Source organism: Myripristis murdjan, chromosome 8, assembly GCF_902150065.1.
Source record: "Myripristis murdjan chromosome 8, fMyrMur1.1, whole genome shotgun sequence".
Classification (NCBI taxonomy): Eukaryota; Metazoa; Chordata; class Actinopteri; order Holocentriformes; family Holocentridae; genus Myripristis; species Myripristis murdjan.
Genome location: NC_043987.1, coordinates 180,302 through 190,579, shown reverse-complemented (window position 1 = coordinate 190,579; position 10,278 = coordinate 180,302). Strand labels below are relative to the sequence as shown.

Sequence of the window (10,278 nt, the reverse complement as noted above, 5' to 3'; positions counted from 1 at the left end):
TTAAGTTTCTGCCCTGCACTGTGCATTCCTCCATCACATGCACAAATCATTTCTAGAATCCTGAATCCTAGAATTTGAGCACACAAGCTACATTTGATCAAGTAAGTTTTGATGATTTTACTCAGTTAAATGTATTTGATCTATGGTATTAAAGTTTAACTTGCAAAAAATGTTTTATTCAACATTCACATTTTTTGTTGTACAATGAAAGAATTGATTAAAGTTCTACCCACAACAAAATCAAGGTCAAAAAGGTCATTGTTTAAATTTGTATTTCTTTGCATGCACATCTGCTTATGACAATACAACATTTCCAAAGTTCCCCAGCTTAACGTCCCATGGAAAGTTTCCGGAAAGTTTCTGGAAATTTACCAGGAATTTTCCGCCCCTTTGCAACCCTAGTCCTGCCTACTGTGATTTCAGGCTTATTTTTCATTTGAGAATAATATAAATACATGGAGGGCACACTATAGCATTGTAAAATTACGAAAAATAGAAATATTAAATGAAATATGTTCAAATATGATCAAATAACAAACCAGCACAAGGTTTCAGAGAACTGTTGTGTTTTCTTTTTCCACAATCAGCAGGACCCAAATCTACATTACTGGGGACACCTGCATTTGCCATTGGGAGCCCATCAGGACCAACCCTAGTCTGGATGTCCAGGGGCCTCATTTATCAACCGTGCGTACGCACACGTGTGCATAATGAGTGCGTAAGTTTTTAATACATCTTCTGATGCTCGAACTTGGACACATCATCAGTGTTGTATCCTGGATTCACTGGGTGTTTCGGGTCGTGCAACAGACACTCTCCTCCAGGCGACCCAACCGAGGTTGATCAAGCCTGTCCAAGTGGCATACAACTACTGACCCCACTGGTCAACCCTCTTCAGCCACAGTCATCTAGATGCCTCCTCTGCTGCCTCTGTGTTGTTGCTGATGGCTCTTCTCCTCCTCAGACCTCTGATGCCTAGGGTTCTGTAGGCCTTGTTGAGGGAGGAGCCAGCAAACCCCCAACTGCCCACCTCCACTGGCATGCATCTGGTCTTCCAGCCATTCCTGCGACAGTCCTCCACCAGCTCCTGGTACTTTGCCCTCTTCCTCTCTTGCACCTCCTCCATCTGCTCCTCCCATGGCACGGTTAACTCCAGCAGGATGAGCTGTCTTGAGGCGTCAAAGACCAAGATGATGACTGGTCTCAATGAGGTCTGGGTGATGTGAGATGGGATCCTCAGCTGCCTCTCCAGGTCAACTGTCATCACCCAGTCTCGTGCTGTAGACAGCAAACCTGCAGAGCAGTTTTTGGGTCTACTCTTCCTTGACAAACTCAATTTTCCTGGCTGTGGTGTGGGTATATCTGCTGTCGCTGATCCCCTTGCTGATTGACTCAGGACCTGGTCGTGTCTCCAGTGATAACGCCCCTCGTCCAGTGCCTTGGAGCAGCTGCTCAGGATGTGCTCGAGAGTCGCATGCAAAGGGCGCATGCAGGTGTGTCTATTTCTCCCCATGTGAACAGGTTGGATGGACTGGGGAGGACATTGTAGACCCCCTGAATCAAGAATTTGATTCTCTGGGGGTTCCACCTCCACATGTCCTGCCATGTGACATTCCTCTCCATTGCCTGTTCCCATCTCAACCAGGCACCCTGTTGTCGCATTGCCACGGTTTTGGTCGCTCGCTCTTCCTCCACTGAAGCGCGCACCTCTGCCTGCACCAGTTTCCGTCTCTCCCTCCCGCTGACGGTGTCGTATCGGCCAGATGTTGAACTCTCAAATCCAGCTAAGGCCTGCGCCACACTCCCAAGAAGGGCCTTGTGCTGAAGTCGAGCTTCTGCCTGCTGGACTGCCTCACCTGCAATCCACTTCCTCCCCGTCCTCACCTTGATCCCTGCACCGGACACTTTGGCGTCTCTCGATCCGGTGTAGAGTTCTCATATTCTGCCCGAACCCGACCCGACCCGACATTTTCGGGTCGGGTCGGGCCTAAAATTTAGGTGAATTGGGCAGGTCGGGTCGGGCTTCGGGTTCTGTGGGGGATTTTTTTTTTTTTTTTAATAAAAAATTATGTGTTCTGTTATTGATTATGACGTTTCATTTTTATGTTACTGGTGGAGAGAGTGAGAGACTGGATTGGATTTGGAGGCTAAACTTTTAGTGACAGACAGACAACCAGCTGTGCGAGCGCAGCGCAAACAAGTGAGAGAGAGTTGCAGCAGTATCCCGCTGTGCTGGCAGACTCGGCAGCAGGGACGGTTTTTGCTATGGGCAGTGCAACTGCCCAGGGCGCAATCTACTTGGGGGCGCACGGGAAAAAAAAATCTCCAGTTTTCTAGACTACCGTATTGCCTCGCACATGCCGCGGCACCATCAGTCGGCATCAGGCGGGCCGGCCGCGGCACCATCCGATACCGCGCCCACCCGTCAGGTCTGCCGGATCTGACAGCTGAGCTGCCTGATGCTGGCTGGTGCCGCGGCCGGCTCGCCTGATACCGACTGATGGTGCCCCGGTGCCGCGGCCGACCGGCTCTGCTAAATAAGGGCGAATTTGGCGATTTTTTTTTTTTCGGGCTTTATCGGGCTGTCGGGCCTAAAGTTCGGCTAATTAGTTGGGTCGGGTCGGGCCTCGGGCTGGCCCAGTCGTGTCCGGGTCGGGTCGGGTCGGGTCTTAATTTTCAGGCCCGATGAGAACTCTAATCCGGTGTACTGCAGGTGTTCTCGTGCTCGTGCCACCATGAATTCCTCCTTCCTCCTGTGTGGCAAGCCCAGTCATCTACGCAGACAGCTGCTCACCTTGCACTCCAAGCCTTCCACTACCATCATGGGGACTTTATAAATGAGTAGAGGCCAGAGGATTCTTGGGCGAAAGCTTTTTACCACCATCCAAGGGGACCAGCAAAGTTTGAGGATGAGGTGTGGTACTCTTTGGAGCCGATAGAAAAAGCCTCGGCAAAAGCCCCCGAAAATTGGGGTTGAAATTATACACTACTCACAAAAAGTTAGGGATATTTGGCTTTTGGGTGAAATTTATGGAAAATGTAAAAAGTTCACGCTACAGTGATATTATATCATGAAAGTAGGGCATTTAAGTAGAAGCATACACTGGTGATTTCCTCATCTCAAACAATTTCTTGAAACAAAAGCCAACAACAGTAGTGGATATACCACAACAAAAAATGTCAGTGTCAATAACTTGTCATGTGCCCTTGAGCATCAATTACAGCTTGACAACGACGTCTCATGCTGTTCACAAGTCAACTTATTGTCTGCTGAGGCATGGCATCCTACTCTTCTTGAAGGGCGGCCCTCAGGACATTGAGGTTTTGGGGTACAGAGCTCTGAGCCTCTACACGGCGACTCAGCTGATCCCATAGGTTTTCTATGGGATTCAGGTCTGGAGAAAGTGCAGACCACTCCATTTGAGGTACCCCAGTCTCCAGCAGTCATTCCCTAATGATACGACCTCGATGAGCTGGAGCATCAAACACCTGATGTGATTTTGCCGTTAAACTCCTTGTTAGAGAACAGCAACTTGTGCAAGAAGTACTGAAACATTGAACAGTTGGACATGTGCATTCAAAAGTTTACAGAAGGTCACATTAAGTTCACCTGTAAAGGTTATAATGCATTTTAGGTTCATGCTGAAATTTCACCCGAAAGCCGAATATCCCTAACTTTTAGTGAGTAGTGTATAACTTTGTTTAGCCTTAATGTTACTGGTTACTTTTATTACTTTTGCTGCTTAGCCACATTAATAGGAGTTGATGTTAACTTGGAGTGACACACCCCCAGCTGAAATGAAATATCTGCCGGTGAGTTCATAAAAAAAATAGATGTTTGTTCTGGCGCCGACACTGGAAAGCAGTAGCCAATGCACGGCACCTGTTAGATTAAAAATGACTGAGAAGTCGGCAGAAGTGTAACTATCAGCCAATGAAAAAAATATTTTTTCCAGCGGATATTCTAGTTACAACACGATTGAGCTAGCAAAGCAGTTTTGTGTTGCTATGTTTGGTATTTATTCAGTTTTAGGAAAGTTCTTCTTCTTCTTTTGATAAGTTATCCAGCTCTCCAGCTCCGACGACTTTTCGTGGAGTCGTTGCAGGAAAGACCACATCGGAGTTGACATTAGTGATGTGCAGATCGATACTGAAATATCGATACCTCCAGTACCAGATCTTTATGCTCTAAAAATCGATTCTCAAGTCAAAATATCGATACTTTTGATATTTCAGTCATTTGAGGTAATGTATATCATTAACAGGAACACAGTGGAAAGTAACTAAACTATTGAGATCTTGTCTAAATGACACACAGTTGCTGGGAACTACTTTTTCTTCCGACTGGGTAAGTGTGTAATGCATAAGCTCAGTCAGTCAGGCACTCAGTCTTAGTCTGTAGACACAATGGCAGAGTGTAAACAGACTCATGTGGAGCTATTTCAGTTCCACAAACCTCCAAGACGCGGTTTGTGATGTTTGTGGAAAAACGGTAAGGAGTTGTGGCAACACAACAAACCTTGTGAAACACCTCAGGTTAAACCACAACACAGAATACGAGGCATTTATGATGAGGTGGACAGAAGAGGAGAGCACAGTGTCAGGTGCTGCTGCTTGGGCAAGACAGACATCTCTGGCGGAGTCCTTCGGTGCTGCAGGCAGGCACTATCCAGGTACAGAGGGAGAAAATGTGGAGCTTTAAGCGGCGCTAAGCAATGTTGCTGTTGTAGTTGTTCAAATTAATAAATATGGTTATGAAATAAGTAATGAAATAATTACATACTTCAACAAATAGCTGCATGAGTACAGCTTGGAGTAATAATATGTGTATCACTGAGATAATCTCACATAGGCAAAAAAAAAGCCTAGATTTATTCAGGTAAGGTTTCCTGAAGAATTGATCATTTAAAGTGGATTACATAGACTAGGTGTCATTACATTATTTTTCTTTGATTGAAAATGTTTTGATTGAAGTTAAGTTTTTTTTATTTAAAATATTTTTTGGATTGAAGCAACTTTTTTTTGATTGAATAATAAAGACACATCTACCTTCATAGAAGACATGTTATGTTGGACCTTTAATTGTTTCAGCACTTTCAGCAAAAAGATGGGATGAAAAATTTGAGCCCTGGTCACTCTGGATAACTTTTGGTATCCCAAAAATATAAATAAATTGTGACAGCGCTTTTACAACTGACTTTGCCGTGATGGATCGCAGAAGAAATGCAGCTGTATAATGCGTGCTTTGACACATCACTGTAAACAAGTAGTTGCTACCAGATTTGGGATGAGGTAAAGGACCGACACAATCAATCACTAGGTGCTCAAATGGCTTGGATGGGATAAGGTGGAGCAGGATTTATTCCCTGATGGGGTTTCCCCGTGACCTGACAAGTGGAACAAGATTTAAAAAAGTGCGACACATCCTTCTTCAAACGAGGCCAAAAGAAATATCGTAAAATGTAGTTGTATGTTTTACAAACACCAAGATGTCGCAACTGGTCATGTAATGTCTTAAGGACCTCATGAAATTTCTCAGGAACCTGAAAAACTGGCATTCCGACAAAGCTTACACCATGTGGCGACCACTGCCTCACCAGGAGACCCTCCTGCAGCAGGTAGCCACCAGCAGCGTTTCTCTCATCCTCCTTGGAGAGGACAGCGTCAAACAGCTGGCTCAAGGAAGGATCAGCTTTCTGCTCTGCCCCTAGAGCACTGCGAGAAATGGACAGCAATGAGTCAGGGACATTAAAGGCCCCATGGCCTGAAAAATGCAATTTTCGTTGTTTTTGCGTGATAGGGAAGGTCTTGAGGCCACATAAATACTGTCCCATGCATTTCACCTATGATAAATGGAGATGTGCGCACAGCCCGTTTTTTGAAACTGTCACTGTAAAACAAGCGAACTGCACTTCCTGTAAGTCTTGACGTCAGTGTCTGTCCTGACGTCAGTGACTCCGCCCACAGCGCCTGCGCCCCAAGGCAACCATCTACCATTAACCATTTAGCCTCAACTCCCCGGCCAACAAGCTACCTAGCTAGCGAACTGAGCCACTTAGCCTCAACTCCCCGGCCAACCAGCTACCAAGCTAGCGAACTTAGCCACTTAGCCTCAACTCCCCGGCCAACAAGCTACCAAGCTAGCGAACTTAGCAAATACCCTTCCACTGACAGGGCAACAAGTTCACAACATCTTGTAATAAACGGATTTGAGGTTGTTCGGTTTCTCCTGCCGTCTGTGGTTCGGGATTGTACGGTCGTATAACATCACACTCAGGGTCCCGGATTCACGGGTCCTGCAGGGTCTTAGTCCAAATTTGCTCGTCTGTTGGGCTCATTTCAGCGCCGACTGTTTTATCAACCCGACACAATATAATGCCGGCTTCGTCTGTGGTTTGGGATCGGAGTCGGGCTCAAATACGTACGGTTGTATAACATCGCGCTCGGTGGTAGCCATGACAATCATATGTAGCGGGTCCTGGCTAGTACTCCGCTGACAGATAGATAATCCTGGACAGGAGCGCTGGAAACACAGGACAACAATAAGTGATGCAGAACTAGGGTTGGGAACCGGAACCGGTTCTGAAATTGAAGAAATGGAGCCGGATCCATCATTTTCACAAAACCGGTTCCCGTAACGATTCCTGGAATTTCTCATCTGCATCTGCATTCATTTTGCTCAGTTGTGTGCACTGAAGCGACTGTGGTGACGTCACGTCACCCACAAGACTGAGCGGGCCGGGGTGGATACGCCCCCACTGCACTGCTATGAAGAATGACGGACCGTCATTATCAAGCGAGGCAGCAGGAGTGCAGCCCTGCAGCGTAACCAAACAATGTCGAAGCCAGAAAAACACAAACGCTCCAAAGTGTGGTTGTACTTTAAGAGAGCTGAAAATGAGCACAACTTAACTAGGGCCCTATAATTTCCGCGAACACGGAATCGTGGAATTAGAAAAACAACTGCACCGGCACCGTACGAGTCCAAAAGACAAAGAAACTTTCCAGGCTATAGCAGCGCACTGACATGGATTGTCTAACAAAGTGAAGAGTTGCCACTCCGCTCTATTTTCACTGGCTAACAGCAGCACACTGACAGCTTAGCTTGTCTATTCAGAGAAGTGGTATCACTTCGGCTTATTTTTCATATTCAATCTGTGTTATCACAGGTATACTCCTGCCCATTCATTGGTTGTTGAATTGTTAAGTCTGTTTGATAGGTAATTTACATTTTTAAAACAAATAATAATTTAACATATTGTTAAATTTTTGGAGTCAAGCTTACTAGTAAACATCTACTCCTTCAAGATAATTTATTATGTTCTACAACTCATAAACATACACTAACACTGCATTACACTAACACTACCCCCCTGTCTGTACTTAGTTACAACTTACTCAACTGCTGTTAAATTGGCTCTAAATTAATCGTTCATTAATATAATGTTACATTTTTCTATAGAAAGTTCCGATAAGAGTAAAACGAGCTGCAACATTCAAGTCAATCCGTTCAAGCTGGCAGCAGCTTGTTGTTTATTACTTGTTTATTTTAAGTATAATGGTGTCATAAAAAAAATACAAAAATGTATATATTTGGAACCGTTATCGGAACCGGCAGGAACCGGAATTGTTAAGAGGGAATCGTTAAAATCCAAACGGGTTCCAACCCTATGCAGAACCACTACTGCTCATTCTCCAAGTCAGTCGGATTATTTTTATTCTCACATTCATATTAAACTTTCCACTGCAATCATAGATTATTTCTGTTATTTTTGTTTGCATTAAAACACTGGTATATTAACCACATTTGAATGACCTCGACATAAATGTCTATTTTGTTCACATATTTTCCAAGAAATAAACATTCAAAACATTCAAATCAAAATTTATACTAAACCAAAGATAAACACTTTCCCTTAATCATGCTATCTGTCTATCATAAATCACATTGTATATCATTAATCAAATTGCGGATTTAGGAACTTCCGCTATCCCTAAACGGTATCTTGCGCCACCCGCTACCCGCTATCCGTTATGCCGACTCCGTCATTTGCGCCTGGAGGTGTGTCCGTGGGCGTGTTTCATGCGCTATCCCTAAAGTTGCTATCTTGCGCACACACTAGGGATAGCTATCCGCTATCCCTAAAGTTTGGGCTGTTACCAGAGCGCGCCCAGGCGGTTTCAGTGCGCGCCCCGACGGAGCATCACCACGCACACGGTCGGACTGATACCAGGACGCCGCCGGAATGGACTGAGTATATTACTCATATAGAGTGTTTAGAGGAAAGACTGTTTTAATTGGACACTTACGCCAGCACGTTTTATTGTTTTATTATAACTTAACCCTAACCCTAACCCTAACCTAACCCTATTGCACAAATAGGAGGTAATTAATTCTCCTCATCCCAGGGGTGTTTCCCGGACTGGGCTACACACCCTGGGCCTGAAGAAACCATACCTCCAGCAGCTGTGCTATATTTTTATTTTTAATATTTTATTTGCCCAATCTACCTTGTCAATAAATTAGTTTACACATAGTTCCACCTCTGCCTCTTGTGTGTGTGTGTGGTGTGGCCCGGGGATTTTACTCAATCAGTACAACCTTGTGACACGTCCACTTGGACACATGTGGCTCCACCTCCCAAATTAACTCGCCTATAATATAATATATAAAATGTATATAAAGCCAACTTGCTTTAGCCTCAGTAGAAGCCCTGAGAAAATCTACCTCCCTCTCTCCATCACGGGTTTAGGATTTAGGATTTAGGATAGCGCAGCCTGCCCTTAAAGGCAATGGCACCTGGCACACTGATTGGTTTAACTGGCGTAACGCCCAAAACACGCCTATGCATAATATAGCGGGAGGTGCACAAGATAGCAACTTTTACGGGGGAACGCCTCTTCCTAAATCCTAAATCCGCAAATAGCGGGTTTAGGGAGTCTGGCGCAAGATAGGGCCCAAATTCTCCATTATCAGAATCTCCAGAAAAAGGCAACACAGAGGTCAAACTATATGAGTCATATGCAGCTGTCTCTCTCAAGATTTTTACCAGTACACTGTTACCTCCCACCAGTGACGCGCAGCCTTCGGACACAAATGATATGTCGATATCGGAGCTTATGGGAGAGATAGTGATGCTGGTGTCTTCTCGAGGAGCCACTTTGGATCCCAGTGATGAGGGAAGTGTGACATGGCAGGATGCTGTCGTCCAACAAGGCACATTACATTAAAAAGGCCACAAAAGCCTGTACACAATAGCTCAGTACAGCACATAATCCATTTCAAGTTCAATCTTGTCAGTTAAGTAAAATGAAAACATGGTGATATTTTGTGTTTTATCCAAGGGATAGCACTTGATTAAATGTAAATAGTTACAGTCCAAAGATAAACATAGCACTTAAATCACTGTTATGTGGGAAATTAAGATTCCTTATCTCAAAGTTTCATTTTCTGGTTAAAACGTTTAAAAAGTCAAGCATACTTAATACAGACTTTCATGTACTTTACCAAATACAACATCTACAGAAAGATTGTTTATTGATGGGATAGCCCCTTGAGATGAATCATCTCGTTTTCGAGGGGGTCGAAGAGGTCAGTAAGAAACTTTTATTCAATGAAAGAACTGGCAAATTACAAGAGATAACAGTGTAATCTACTGTTAACAATAAATACAACAGTGTGAGCACATGTAAACAATTCATAACAAGCACTTGAATATGAGCTCCATAAAACAATAAAGTGCACAAATCTGGGCACATGTAAACAATTCATAACAGAATGTGAGCTCCACAAACAAATCAATAAACTGCAAAAATTCACCAAAATTCTTACCAAGAATATTTGTCTTATTTCTAGTCAAAATGTCTCATTTCTAGTCAAAAAAAATCTCGTTACACTAAAAATAAAACACATCACCTGAAAAAGTAACTGTTTTTTTAGACAATTTTCCGCTTTCCACTCAAACAAATTTTCACCTGAAATAAGTAGAAAAATCTGCCAGTGGAGCAAGATTTTTTGCTTGTAATAAGAAAAAAAAAAACACTTGTTCCACTGGCAGATTTTCCTACTTATGTCAAGTGAAAATTTGGCGAGAAATTAAACATTTTGGCTAGAAATAAGGCAAATATTCTTGATAAGACTCTTTACAGTGTAAACAGTGTTACCTCATGTAAACAAAAAATGAAGTACAAATGAACATTGTCATTCAGGAAACAGACAGTCCATCATCTGGAAAGTGTAAAATGTGTTTGTAAGATTTGTTTGTAACCACTGTGTAA

The 10,278-nt window shown here is 43.7% G+C and overlaps 1 pseudogene; it reads right to left on the bottom strand.

The window, feature by feature from the left end:
- Positions 1 to 726: 726 nt before the first annotated feature.
- LOC115363016 (uncharacterized) lies at positions 727 to 2,821 on the bottom strand (annotated as a pseudogene).
- Positions 2,822 to 10,278: the final 7,457 nt, after the last annotated feature.